This window comes from Hippoglossus stenolepis, chromosome 3 (assembly GCF_022539355.2).
Source record: "Hippoglossus stenolepis isolate QCI-W04-F060 chromosome 3, HSTE1.2, whole genome shotgun sequence".
NCBI lineage: Eukaryota > Metazoa > Chordata > Actinopteri > Pleuronectiformes > Pleuronectidae > Hippoglossus > Hippoglossus stenolepis.
The window spans coordinates 27,040,322-27,053,492 of NC_061485.1; the positions used below are offsets into that span (position 1 = coordinate 27,040,322).

General features: G+C 42.0%; 14 non-coding genes across 14 annotated transcripts; all 14 read left to right on the plus strand.

Moving 5' to 3' along the window:
- Positions 1-1,197: 1,197 nt before the first annotated feature.
- trnaf-gaa lies at positions 1,198-1,269 on the plus strand. Its single transcript has one exon. It is a non-coding gene; the product is annotated as a tRNA-Phe (tRNA).
- A 421-nt stretch (positions 1,270-1,690) lies between these two features.
- trnaf-gaa lies at positions 1,691-1,763 on the plus strand. Its single transcript has one exon. It is a non-coding gene; the product is annotated as a tRNA-Phe (tRNA).
- Positions 1,764-3,616: 1,853 nt separating this feature from the next.
- Positions 3,617-3,689, plus strand: trnaf-gaa. Its single transcript has one exon. It is a non-coding gene; the product is annotated as a tRNA-Phe (tRNA).
- Positions 3,690-4,110: 421 nt separating this feature from the next.
- Positions 4,111-4,183, plus strand: trnaf-gaa. The gene has a single exon. It is a non-coding gene; the product is annotated as a tRNA-Phe (tRNA).
- Positions 4,184-4,813: 630 nt separating this feature from the next.
- trnaf-gaa lies at positions 4,814-4,886 on the plus strand. Its single transcript has one exon. It is a non-coding gene; the product is annotated as a tRNA-Phe (tRNA).
- A 421-nt stretch (positions 4,887-5,307) lies between these two features.
- trnaf-gaa lies at positions 5,308-5,380 on the plus strand. Its single transcript has one exon. It is a non-coding gene; the product is annotated as a tRNA-Phe (tRNA).
- Positions 5,381-6,756: 1,376 nt separating this feature from the next.
- On the plus strand, positions 6,757-6,829 carry trnaf-gaa. The gene has a single exon. It is a non-coding gene; the product is annotated as a tRNA-Phe (tRNA).
- Positions 6,830-7,725: 896 nt separating this feature from the next.
- Positions 7,726-7,798, plus strand: trnaf-gaa. The gene has a single exon. It is a non-coding gene; the product is annotated as a tRNA-Phe (tRNA).
- A 421-nt stretch (positions 7,799-8,219) lies between these two features.
- trnaf-gaa lies at positions 8,220-8,292 on the plus strand. Its single transcript has one exon. It is a non-coding gene; the product is annotated as a tRNA-Phe (tRNA).
- Positions 8,293-9,674: 1,382 nt separating this feature from the next.
- On the plus strand, positions 9,675-9,747 carry trnaf-gaa. Its single transcript has one exon. It is a non-coding gene; the product is annotated as a tRNA-Phe (tRNA).
- Positions 9,748-10,162: 415 nt separating this feature from the next.
- On the plus strand, positions 10,163-10,235 carry trnaf-gaa. The gene has a single exon. It is a non-coding gene; the product is annotated as a tRNA-Phe (tRNA).
- A 529-nt stretch (positions 10,236-10,764) lies between these two features.
- trnaf-gaa lies at positions 10,765-10,837 on the plus strand. Its single transcript has one exon. It is a non-coding gene; the product is annotated as a tRNA-Phe (tRNA).
- A 1,383-nt stretch (positions 10,838-12,220) lies between these two features.
- Positions 12,221-12,293, plus strand: trnaf-gaa. The gene has a single exon. It is a non-coding gene; the product is annotated as a tRNA-Phe (tRNA).
- Positions 12,294-12,714: 421 nt separating this feature from the next.
- trnaf-gaa lies at positions 12,715-12,787 on the plus strand. The gene has a single exon. It is a non-coding gene; the product is annotated as a tRNA-Phe (tRNA).
- Positions 12,788-13,171: the final 384 nt, after the last annotated feature.

Consider the following 13,171-nt stretch of genomic DNA (forward strand, 5'->3'; position numbering starts at 1 on the left):
GTATCAACAGCTTTCACAGCTTGACTTGGAGAAACCAGTGGCTACAACAACCTGCTTGGTAAACATAACGACTCTCAAAACAGCAACAGGCCCATAGTCAGTTTGGACTGACAAAGCCTTTTGGATGAGATGTGAAACAAAAGCAGGTCAACTTGCCTATGTAAGCTTGTACAACTTCTGAAGAAACCATGATTTGGATGACTGAGAACCTTCATTGATTTTCACCAGATATATCACTCAAATATACCTTTGTTTTTCGCCACTTAGCCTCCATAACAGTAGCTTTTCATGCCGAAATAGCTCAGTTGGGAGAGCGTTAGACTGAAGATCTAAAGGTCCCTGGTTCGATCCCGGTTTCGCAGATGTAGGATGTAGTTTTCAATGTTGAAAGTTAGAGATCCTCATATTTAGACTGTGCTCTTCCTAACCACACCCCAGCTTCAGTTACCCTGGTTATAGAGATGATAGAAACGTGGAAGTATGACTTACAAGTATCAACAGCTTTCACAGCTTGACTTGGAGCAACCAGTGGCTACAACAACCTGCCTGGTAAACATAACGACTCTCAAAACAGCAACAGGCCCATAGTCAGTTTGGACTGACAAAGCCTTTGGATGAGATGTGAAACAAAGCAGGTCAACGCGTAAGTTGTACAACTTGAAGAAACATGATTTGATGACTGAGAACTTCTGATTTTCACCAGATATATCAGTCAAATATACTTGTTTTCACCATAGCCTCCATAACAGTAGCTTTTCATGCAAATAGCTCAGTTGGAGCTAGACTGAATCTAAAGGTCCGTCATCCGGTTAGAGAGCATGTAGTTGAGATCCTCATATTTAGACTGTGCTCTTCCAACCACACCCCAACTTCAGTTACCCTGGTGATAGAAATGTGAAGGTATGACTTACAGGTATGAACAGCATTCACACCTTGACTTGGAGAAACCAGTGGCTACAACCTGCCTGGTAAACATAACGACTCTCAAAACAGCAAAGGCCCATAGTCAGTTTGGACTGACAAAGCCTTTGGATGAGATGTGAAACAAAAGCAAGTCAACTTGCCTATGTACACTTGTACAACTTCTGAAGAAACCATGATTTAGATGACTGAGAACCTTAACAGATTTTCACCAGATATATCACTCAAATATACCTTTGTTTTCACCACTTAGCCTCCATAACAGTAGCTTTTCATGCCGAAATAGCTCAGTTGGGAGAGCGTTAGACTGAAGATCTAAAGGTCCCTGGTTCGATCCCGGTTTCGGCAGATGTAGGGATGTAGTTTTCAATGTAGAAAGTTAGAGATCCTCATATTTACGCAGTGCCTTTCCTAACCTCACCCCAGCTTCAGTTACCCTGGTTATAGAGATGATAGAAACGTGGAAGTATGACTTACAGGTATCAACAGCTTTCACAGCTTGACTTGGAGATACCAGTGGCTACAACAACCTGCTTGGTAAACATAACGACTCTCAAAACAACAACAGGCCCATGGTCAGTTTGGACTGACAAAGCCTTTTGGATGAGATGTGAAACAAAAGCAGGTCAACTTGCCTATGTAAGCTTGTACAACTTCTGAAGAAACCATGATTTGGATGACTGAGAACCTTCATTGATTTTCACCCGATATATCAGTCAAATATACCTTTGTTTTTCACCACTTAGCCTCCATAACAGTAGCTTTTCATGCCGAAATAGCTCAGTTGGGAGAGCGTTAGACTGAAGATCTAAAGGTCCCTGGTTCGATCCCGGGTTTCGGCAGATTTAGGGATCTAGTTTTCAATGTAGAAAGTTAGAGATCCTCATATTTACGCAGTGCTCTTCCTAACCTCACCCCAGCTTCAGTTATCCTGGTTATAGAGATGATAGAAACGTGGAAGTATGACTTACAGGTATCAACAGCTTTCACAACTTGACTTGGAGCAACCAGTGGCTACAACAACCTGCCTGGTAAACATAACGACTCTCAAAACAGCAACAGGCCCATAGTCAGTTTGGACTGACAAAGCCTTTGGATGAGATGTGAAACAAAAGCAGGTCAACTTGCCTATGTAGCTTGTACAACTGAAGAAACCATGATTTGATGACTGAGAACCTCATTGATTTTCAAGATATATCAGTCAAATATACCTTGTTTTCACCACTAGCCTCCATAACAGTAGCTTTTCATGCGAAATAGCTCAGTTGGGAGAGCGTTGACTGAAGATCTAAAGGTCCGTGGTTCGATCCGGTTTGCAGATGTAGAGATGTAGTTTTCAATGTTAAGTTAGAGATCCTCATATTTAGACTGTGCTCTTCCTAACCACACCCCAACTTCAGTTACCCTGGTGATAGAAATGTGAAGGTATGACTTACAGGTATCAACAGCTTTCACACCTTGACTTGGAGCAACCAGTGGCTACAACAACCTGCCTGGTAAACATAACGACTCTCAAAACAGCAACAGGCCCATAGTCAGTTTGGACTGACAAAGCCTTTGGATGAGATGTGAAACAAAAGCAAGTCAACTTGCCTATGTACACTTGTACAACTTCTGAAGAAACCATGATTTAGATGACTGAGAACCTTAACAGATTTTCACCAGATATATCAGTCAAATATATTGTTTTTCACCACTTAGCCTCCATAACAGTAGCTTTCATGCCGAAATAGCTCAGTTGGGAGAGCGTTAGACTGAAGATCTAAAGGTCCCTGGTTCGATCCCGTTTCGGCAGATGTAGGGATGTAGTTTTCAATGTAGAAAGTTAGAGAATCTCATATTTACGCAGTGCTCTTCCTAACCTCACCCCAGCTTCAGTTACCCTGGTTATAGAGATGATAGAAATGTGGAAGTATGACTTACAGGTATCAACAGCATTCACAACTTGACTTGGAGCAACCAGTGGCTACAACAACCTGCCTGGTAAACATAACGACTCTCAAAACAGCAACAGGCCCATAGTCAGTTTGGACTGACAAAGCCTTTGGATGAGATGTGAAACAAAGCAGGTCAACTTGCCTATGTAAGCTTGTACAACTTCTGAAGAAACCATGATTTGGATGACTGAGAACCTTCATTGATTTTCACCAGATATATCAGTCAAATATACCTTTGTTTTTCACCACTTAGCCTCCATAACAGTAGCTTTCATCGAAATAGCTCAGTTGGGAGAGCGTTAGACTGAAGATCTAAAGGTCCTGGTTCGATCGGTTTCGCAGATGTAGGGATGTAGTTTTCAATGTAGAAAGTTAGAGATCCTCATATTTACGCAGTGCTCTTCCTAACCTCACCCCACTTCAGTTACCCTGGTAAAGATGATAGAAACGTGGAAGTATGACTTACAAGTATCAACAGCTTTCACACCTTGACTTGGAGCAACCAGTGGCTACAACAACCTGCCTGGTAAACATAACGACTCTCAAAACAGCAACAGGCCCATAGTCAGTTTGGACTGACAAAGCCTTTTGGATGAGATGTGAAACAAAAGCAAGTCAACTTGCCTATGTACACTTGTACAACTTCTGAAGAAACCATGATTTAGATGACTGAGAACCTTAACAGATTTTCACCAGATATATCACTCAAATATACCTTTGTTTTTCACCACTTAGCCTCCATAACAGTAGCTTTTCATGCCGAAATAGCTCAGTTGGGAGAGCGTTAGACTGAAGATCTAAAGGTCCCTGGTTCGATCCCGGGTTTCGGCAGATGTAGGGATGTAGTTTTCAATGTAGAAAGTTAGAGATCCTCATATTTACGCAGTGCTCTTCCTAACCTCACCCCAGCTTCAGTTACCCTGGTTATAGAGATGATAGAAATGTGGAAGTATGACTTACAGGTATCAACAGCATTCACAACTTGACTTGGAGCAACCAGTGGCTACAACAACCTGCCTGGTAAACATAACGACTCTCAAAACAGCAACAGGCCCATGGTCAGTTTGGACTGACAAAGCCTTTTGGATGAGATGTGAAACAAAAGCAGGTCAACTTGCCTATGTAAGCTTGTACAACTTCTGAAGAAACCATGATTTGGATGACTGAGAACCTTCATTGATTTTCACCCGATATATCAGTCAAATATACCTTTGTTTTTCACCACTTAGCCTCCATAACAGTAGCTTTTCATGCCGAAATAGCTCAGTTGGGAGAGCGTTAGACTGAAGATCTAAAGGTCCCTGGTTCGATCCCGGGTTTCGGCAGATTTAGGGATCTAGTTTTCAATGTAGAAAGTTAGAGATCCTCATATTTACGCAGTGCTCTTCCTAACCTCACCCCAGCTTCAGTTATCCTGGTTATAGAGATGATAGAAACGTGGAAGTATGACTTACAGGTATCAACAGCTTTCACAACTTGACTTGGAGCAACCAGTGGCTACAACAACCTGCCTGGTAAACATAACGACTCTCAAAACAGCAACAGGCCCATAGTCAGTTTGGACTGAAAAAGCCTTTTGGCTCCTCATATTTAGACTGTGCTCTTCCTAACCACACCCCAACTTCAGTTACCCTGGTGATCGAAATGTGAAGGTATGACTTACAGGTATCAACAGCTTTCACACCTTGACTTGGAGCAACCAGTGGCTACAACAACCTGCCTGGTAAACATAACGACTCTCAAAACAGCAACAGGCCCATAGTCAGTTTGGACTGACAAAGCCTTTTGGATGAGATGTGAAACAAAAGCAAGTCAACTTGCCTATGTAAGCTTGTACAACTTCTGAAGAAACCATGATTTAGATGACTGAGAACCTAAACAGATTTTCACCAGATATATCAGTCAAATATACCTTTGTTTTTCACCACTTAGCCTCCATAACAGTAGCTTTTCATGCCGAAATAGCTCAGTTGGGAGAGCGTTAGACTGAAGATCTAAAGGTCCCTGGTTCGATCCCGGGTTTCGGCAGATGTAGGGATGTAGTTTTCAATGTAGAAAGTTAGAGATCCTCATATTTACGCAGTGCTCTTCCTAACCTCACCCCAGCTTCAGTTACCCTGGTTATAGAGATGATAGAAACGTGGAAGTATGACTTACAGGTATCAACAGCTTTCACAGCTTGACTTGGAGATACCAGTGGCTACAACAACCTGCCTGGTAAACATAACGACTCTCAAAACAGCAACAGGCCCATAGTCAGTTTGGACTGACAAAGGCTTTTGGATGAGATGTGAAACAAAAGCAGGTCAATTTGCCTATGTAAGCTTGTACAACTTCTGAAGAAACCATGATTTGGATGACTGAGAACCTTCATTGATTTTCACCAGATATATCACTCAAATATACCTTTGTTTTTCGCCACTTAGCCTCCATAACAGTAGCTTTTCATGCCGAAATAGCTCAGTTGGGAGAGCGTTAGACTGAAGATCTAAAGGTCCCTGGTTCGATCCCGGGTCTCGGCAGATGTAGGGATGTAGTTTTCAATGTTGAAAGTTAGAGATCCTCATATTTAGACTGTGCTCTTCCTAACCACACCCCAGCTTCAGTTACCCTGGTTATAGAGATGATAGAAACGTGGAAGTATGACTTACAAGTATCAACAGCTTTCACAGCTTGACTTGGAGCAACCAGTGGCTACAACAACCTGCCTGGTAAACATAACGACTCTCAAAACAGCAACAGGCCCATAGTCAGTTTGGACTGACAAAGCCTTTTGGATGAGATGTGAAACAAAAGCAGGTCAACTTGCCTATGTAAGCTTGTACAACTTCTGAAGAAACCATGATTTGGATGACTGAGAACCTTCATTGATTTTCACCAGATATATCAGTCAAATATACCTTTGTTTTTCACCACTTAGCCTCCATAACAGTAGCTTTTCATGCCGAAATAGCTCAGTTGGGAGAGCGTTAGACTGAAGATCTAAAGGTCCGTGCTTGATCCGGTTTGGCAGATGTAGAGATGTAGTTTCAATGTTGAAGTTAGAGATCCTCATATTTAGACTGTGCTCTTCCTAACCACACCCCAACTTCAGTTCCCTGGTGATAGAAATGTGAAGGTATGACTTACAGGTATGAACAGCATTCACACCTTGACTTGGAGAAACCAGTGGCTACAACCTGCCTGGTAAACATAACGACTCTCAAAACAGCAAAGGCCCATAGTCAGTTTGGACTGACAAAGCCTTTGATGAGATGTGAAACAAAGCAAGTCAACTTGCCTATGTACACTTGTACAACTTCTGAAGAAACCATGATTTAGATGACTGAGAACCTTAACAGATTTTCACCAGATATATCACTCAAATATACCTTTGTTTTTCACCATAGCCTCCATAACAGTGCTTTATGCGAAATAGCTCAGTTGGGAGAGCGTAGACTGAAGATCTAAAGGTCCCTGGTTCGATCCGGGTTTCGGCAGATGTAGGGATGTAGTTTTCAATGTAGAAAGTTAGAGATCCTCATATTTACGCAGTGCTCTTCCTAACCTCACCCCAGCTTCAGTTACCCTGGTTATAGAGATGATAGAAACGTGGAAGTATGACTTACAGGTATCAACAGCTTTCACAGCTTGACTTGGAGCAACCAGTGGCTACAACAACCGGCTGGTAAACATAACGACTCTCAAAACAGCAACAGGCCCATAGTCAGTTTGGACTGACAAAGCCTTTTGGATGAGATGTGAAACAAAAGCAGGTCAACTTGCCTATGTAAGCTTGTACAACTTCTGAAGAAACCATGATTTGGATGACTGAGAACCTTCATTGATTTTCACCAGATATATCAGTCAAATATACCTTTGTTTTCACCACTTAGCCTCCATAACAGTAGCTTTTCATGCCGAAATAGCTCAGTTGGGAGAGCGTTAGACTGAAGATCTAAAGGTCCCTGGTTCGATCCCGGGTTTCGGCAGATTTAGGGATCTAGTTTTCAATGTAGAAAGTTAGAGATCCTCATATTTACGCAGTGCTCTTCCTAACCTCACCCCAGCTTCAGTTATCCTGGTTATAGAGATGATAGAAACGTGGAAGTATGACTTACAGGTATCAACAGCTTTCCCAACTTGACTTGGAGCAACCAGTGGCTACAACAACCTGCCTGGTAAACATAACGACTCTCAAAACAGCAACAGGCCCATAGTCAGTTTGGACTGACAAAGCCTTTTGATGAGATGTGAAACAAAAGCAGGTCAACTTGCCTATGTAGCTTGTACAACTTCTGAAGAAACCATGATTTGGATGACTGAGAACCTTCATTGATTTTCACCAGATATATCAGTCAAATATACCTTTGTTTTTCACCACTTAGCCTCCATAACAGTAGCTTTTCATGCCGAAATAGCTCAGTTGGGAGAGCGTTAGACTGAAGATCTAAAGGTCCGTGCTTGATCCGGTTTAGCAGATGTAGAGATGTAGTTTCAATGTTGAAAGTTAGAGATCCTCATATTTAGACTGTGCTCTTCCTAACCACACCCCAACTTCAGTTACCCTGGTGATAGAAATGTGAAGGTATGACTTACAGGTATCAACAGCTTTCACACCTTGACTTGGAGAAACCAGTGGCTACAACCTGCCTGGTAAACATAACGACTCTCAAAACAGCAAAAGGCCCATAGTCAGTTTGGACTGACAAAGCCTTTTGGATGAGATGTGAAACAAAAGCAAGTCAACTTGCCTATGTACACTTGTACAACTTCTGAAGAAACCATGATTTAGATGACTGAGAACCTTAACAGATTTTCACCAGATATATCAGTCAAATATACCTTTGTTTTTCACCACTTAGCCTCCATAACAGTAGCTTTTCATGCCGAAATAGCTCAGTTGGGAGAGCGTTAGACTGAAGATCTAAAGGTCCCTGGTTCGATCCCGGGTTTCGGCAGATGTAGGGATGTAGTTTTCAATGTAGAAAGTTAGAGATCCTCATATTTACGCAGTGCTCTTCCTAACCTCACCCCAGCTTCAGTTACCCTGGTTATAGAGATGATAGAAACGTGGAAGTATGACTTACAGGTATCAACAGCTTTCACAACTTGACTTGGAGCAACCAGTGGCTACAACAACCTGCCTGGTAAACATAACGACTCTCAAAACAGCAACAGGCCCATAGTCAGTTTGGACTGACAAAGCCTTTTGGATGAGATGTGAAACAAAAGCAGGTCAACTTGCCTATGTAAGCTTGTACAACTTCTGAAGAAACCATGATTTGGATGACTGAGAACCTTCATTGATTTTCACCAGATATATCAGTCAAATATACCTTTGTTTTTCACCACTTAGCCTCCATAACAGTAGCTTTTCATGCCGAAATAGCTCAGTTGGGAGAGCGTTAGACTGAAGATCTAAAGGTCCCTGGTTCGATCCCGGGTTTCGGCAGATGTAGGGATGTAGTTTTCAATGTAGAAAGTTAGAGATCCTCATATTTACGCAGTGCTCTTCCTAACCTCACCCCAGCTTCAGTTACCCTGGTTATGAGATGATAGAAATGTGGAAGTATGACTTACAGGTATCAACAGCTTTCACAGCTTGACTTGGAGCAACCAGTGGCTACAACAACCTGGTAAACATAACGACTCTCAAAACAGCAACAGGCCCATAGTCAGTTTGGACTGACAAAGCCTTTTGGATGAGATGTGAAAAAAAGCAGGTCAACTTGCCTATATGGCTGTACAACTTCTGAAGAAACCATGATTTGGATGACTGAGAACCTTCATTGATTTTCACCCGATATATCAGTCAAATATACCTTTGTTTTTCACCACTTAGCCTCCATAACAGTAGCTTTTCATGCCGAAATAGCTCAGTTGGGAGAGCGTTAGACTGAAGATCTAAAGGTCCCTGGTTCGATCGGTTTCGCAGATTTAGGGATCTAGTTTTCAATGTAGAAAGTTAGAGATCCTCATATTTACGCAGTGCTCTTCCTAACCTCACCCCAGCTTCAGTTATCCTGGTTATAGAGATGATAGAAACGTGGAAGTATGACTTACAGGTATCAACAGCTTTCACAACTTGACTTGGAGCAACCAGTGGCTACAACAACCTGCCTGGTAAACATAACGACTCTCAAAACAGCAACAGGCCCATAGTCAGTTTGGACTGACAAAGCCTTGTGGATGAGATGTGAAACAAAAGCAAGTCAACTTGCCTATTTAAGCTTGTACAACTTCTGAAGAAACCATGATTTGATGACTGAGAACCTTCATTGATTTTCACCAGATATATCAGTCAAATATACCTTTGTTTTTCACCACTTAGCCTCCATAACAGTAGCTTTTCATGCCGAAATAGCTCAGTTGGGAGAGCGTTAGACTGAAGATCTAAAGGTCCGTGCTTCGATCCGGGTTTGCAGATGTGAGAGTAGTTTTCAATGTTGAAAGTTAGAGATCCTCATATTTAGACTGTGCTCTTCCTAACCACACCCCAACTTCAGTTACCCTGGTGATAGAAATGTGAAGGTATGACTTACAGGTATGAACAGCTTTCACACCTTGACTTGGAGAAACCAGTGGCTACAACAACCTGCCTGGTAAACATAACGACTCTCAAAACAGCAACAGGCCCATAGTCAGTTTGGACTGACAAAGCCTTTTGGATGAGATGTGAAACAAAAGCAAGTCAACTTGCCTATGTACACTTGTACAACTTCTGAAGAAACCATGATTTAGATGACTGAGAACCTTAACAGATTTTCACCAGATATATCAGTCAAATATACCTTTGTTTTTCACCACTTAGCCTCCATAACAGTAGCTTTTCATGCCGAAATAGCTCAGTTGGGAGAGCGTTAGACTGAAGATCTAAAGGTCCCTGGTTCGATCCCGGGTTTCGGCAGATGTAGGGATGTAGTTTTCAATGTAGAAAGTTAGAGATCCTCATATTTACGCAGTGCTCTTCCTAACCTCACCCCAGCTTCAGTTACCCTGGTTATAGAGATGATAGAAATGTGGAAGTATGACTTACAGGTATCAACAGCATTCACACTTGACTTGGAGCAACCAGTGGCTACAACAACCTGCCTGGTAAACATAACGCTCAAAACAGCAACAGGCCCATAGTCAGTTTGGACTGACAAAGCCTTTGGATGAGATGTGAAACAAAAGCAGGTCAACTTGCCTATGTAAGCTTGTACAACTTCTGAAGAAACCATGATTTGATGACTGAGAACCTTCATTGATTTTCACCAGATATATCAGTCAAATATACCTTTGTTTTTCACCACTTAGCCTCCATAACAGTAGCTTTTCATGCCGAAATAGCTCAGTTGGGAGAGCGTTAGACTGAAGATCTAAAGGTCCCTGGTTCGATCCCGGGTTTCGGCAGATTTAGGGATCTAGTTTTCAATGTAGAAAGTTAGAGATCCTCATATTTACGCAGTGCTCTTCCTAACCTCACCCCAGCTTCAGTTATCCTGGTTATAGAGATGATAGAAACGTGAAGTATGACTTACAGGTATCAACAGCCACAACTTGACTTGGAGCAACCAGTGGCTAGATTTAGACTGTGCTTCTAACCACACCCAACTCAGTTACCTGGTGATGAAAGTGAAGGTATGACTTACAGGTATCAACAGCTTTCACACCTGACTTGGAGCAACCAGTGGCTACAACAACCTGCCTGGTAAACATAACGACTCTCAAAACAGCAACAGGCCCATAGTCAGTTTGGACTGACAAAGCCTTTGGATGAGATGTGAAACAAAAGCAAGTCAACTTGCCTATGTAAGCTTGTACAACTTCTGAAGAAACCATGATTTAGATGACTGAGAACCTTAACAGATTTTCACCAGATATATCAGTCAAATATACCTTTGTTTTTCACCACTTAGCCTCCATAACAGTAGCTTTTCATGCCGAAATAGCTCAGTTGGGAGAGCGTTAGACTGAAGATCTAAAGGTCCCTGGTTCGATCCCGGGTTTCGGCAGATGTAGGGATGTAGTTTTCAATGTAGAAAGTTAGAGATCCTCATATTTACGCAGTGCTCTTCCTAACCTCACCCCAGCTTCAGTTACCCTGGTTATAGAGATGATAGAAACGTGGAAGTATGACTTACAGGTTTCAACAGCTTTCACAGCTTGACTTGGAGAAACCAGTGGCTACAACAACCTGCCTGGTAAACATAACGACTCTCAAAACAGCAACAGGCCCATAGTCAGTTTGGACTGACAAAGGCTTTTGGATGAGATGTGAAACAAAAGCAGGTCAATTTGCCTATGTAAGCTTGTACAACTTCTGAAGAAACCATGATTTGGATGACTGAGAACCTTCATTGATTTTCACCAGATATATCACTCAAATATACCTTTGTTTTTCACCACTTAGCCTCCATAACAGTAGCTTTTCATGCCGAAATAGCTCAGTTGGGAGAGCGTTAGACTGAAGATCTAAAGGTCCCTGGTTCGACCGGTTTTGGCAGATGTAGGGATGTAGTTTTCAATGTTGAAAGTTAGAGATCCTCATATTTAGACTGTGCTCTTCCTAACCACACCCCAGCTTCAGTTACCCTAGGATGATAGAAACGTGGAAGTATGACTTACAAGTATCAACAGCTTTACAGCTTGACTTGGAGCAACCAGTGGCTACAACAACCTGCCTGGTAAACATAACGACTCTCAAAACAGCAACAGGCCCATAGTCAGTTTGGACTGACAAAGCCTTTGGATGAGATGTGAAACAAAAGCAGGTCAACTTGCCTATGTAGCTTGTACAACTTCGAAGAAACCATGATTTGGATGACTGAGAACCTTCATTGATTTTCACCAGATATATCAGTCAAATATACCTTTGTTTTTCACCACTTAGCCTCCATAACAGTAGCTTTTCATGCCGAAATACCTCAGTTGGGAGAGCGTTAGACTGAAGATCTAAAGGTCCGTGCTTCGATCCCGGGTTTCGGCAGATGTAGAGATGTAGTTTTCAATGTTGAAAGTTAGAGATCCTCATATTTAGACTGTGCTCTTCCTAACCACACCCCAACTTCAGTTACCCTGGTGATAGAAATGTGAAGGTATGACTTACAGGTATGAACAGCATTCACACCTTGACTTGGAGAAACCAGTGGCTACAACCTGCCTGGTAAACATAACGACTCTCAAAACAGCAAAAGGCCCATAGTCAGTTTGGACTGACAAAGCCTTTTGGATGAGATGTGAAACAAAAGCAAGTCAACTTGCCCATGTACACTTGTACAACTTCTGAAGAAACCATGATTTAGATGACTGAGAACCTTAACAGATTTTCACCAGATATATCAGTCAAATATACCTTTGTTTTTCACCACTTAGCCTCCATAACAGTAGATTTTCATGCCGAAATAGCTCAGTTGGGAGAGCGTTAGACTGAAGATCTAAAGGTCCCTGGTTCGATCCCGGGTTTCGGCAGATGTAGGGATGTAGTTTTCAATGTAGAAAGTTAGAGATCCTCATATTTAAGCAGTGCTCTTCCTAACCTCACCCCAGTTTCAGTTACCCTGGTTATAGAGATGATAGAAACGTGGAAGTATGACTTACAGGTTTCAACAGCTTTCACAACTTGACTTGGAGAAACCAGTGGCTACAACAACCTGCCTGGTAAACATAACGACTCTCAAAACAGCAACAGGCCCATAGTCAGTTTGGACTGACAAAGCCTTTTGGATGAGATGTGAAACAAAAGCAGGTCAACTTGCCTATGTAAGCTTGTACAACTTCTGAAGAAACCATGATTTGGATGACTGAGAACCTTCATTGATTTTCACCCGATATATCAGTCAAATATACCTTTGTTTTTCACCACTTAGCCTCCATAACAGTAGCTTTTCATGCCGAAATAGCTCAGTTGGGAGAGCGTTAGACTGAAGATCTAAAGGTCCCTGGTTCGATCCCGGGTTTCGGCAGATTTAGGGATCTAGTTTTCAATGTAGAAAGTTAGAGATCCTCATATTTACGCAGTGCTCTTCCTAACCTCACCCCAGCTTCAGTTACCCTGGTTATAGAGATGATAGAAACGTGGAAGTATGACTTACAGGTATAAACAGCTTTCACAACTTGACTTGGAGCAACCAGTGGCTACAACAACCTGCCTGGTAAACATAACGACTCTCAAAACAGCAACAGGCCCATAGTCAGTTTGGACTGACAAAGCCTTTTAGATGAGATGTGAAACAAAAGCAGGTCAACTTGCCTATGTAAGCTTGTACAACTTCTGAAGAAACCATGATTTGGATGACTGAGAACCTTCATTGATTTTCACCAGATATATCAGTCAAATATAATTAATG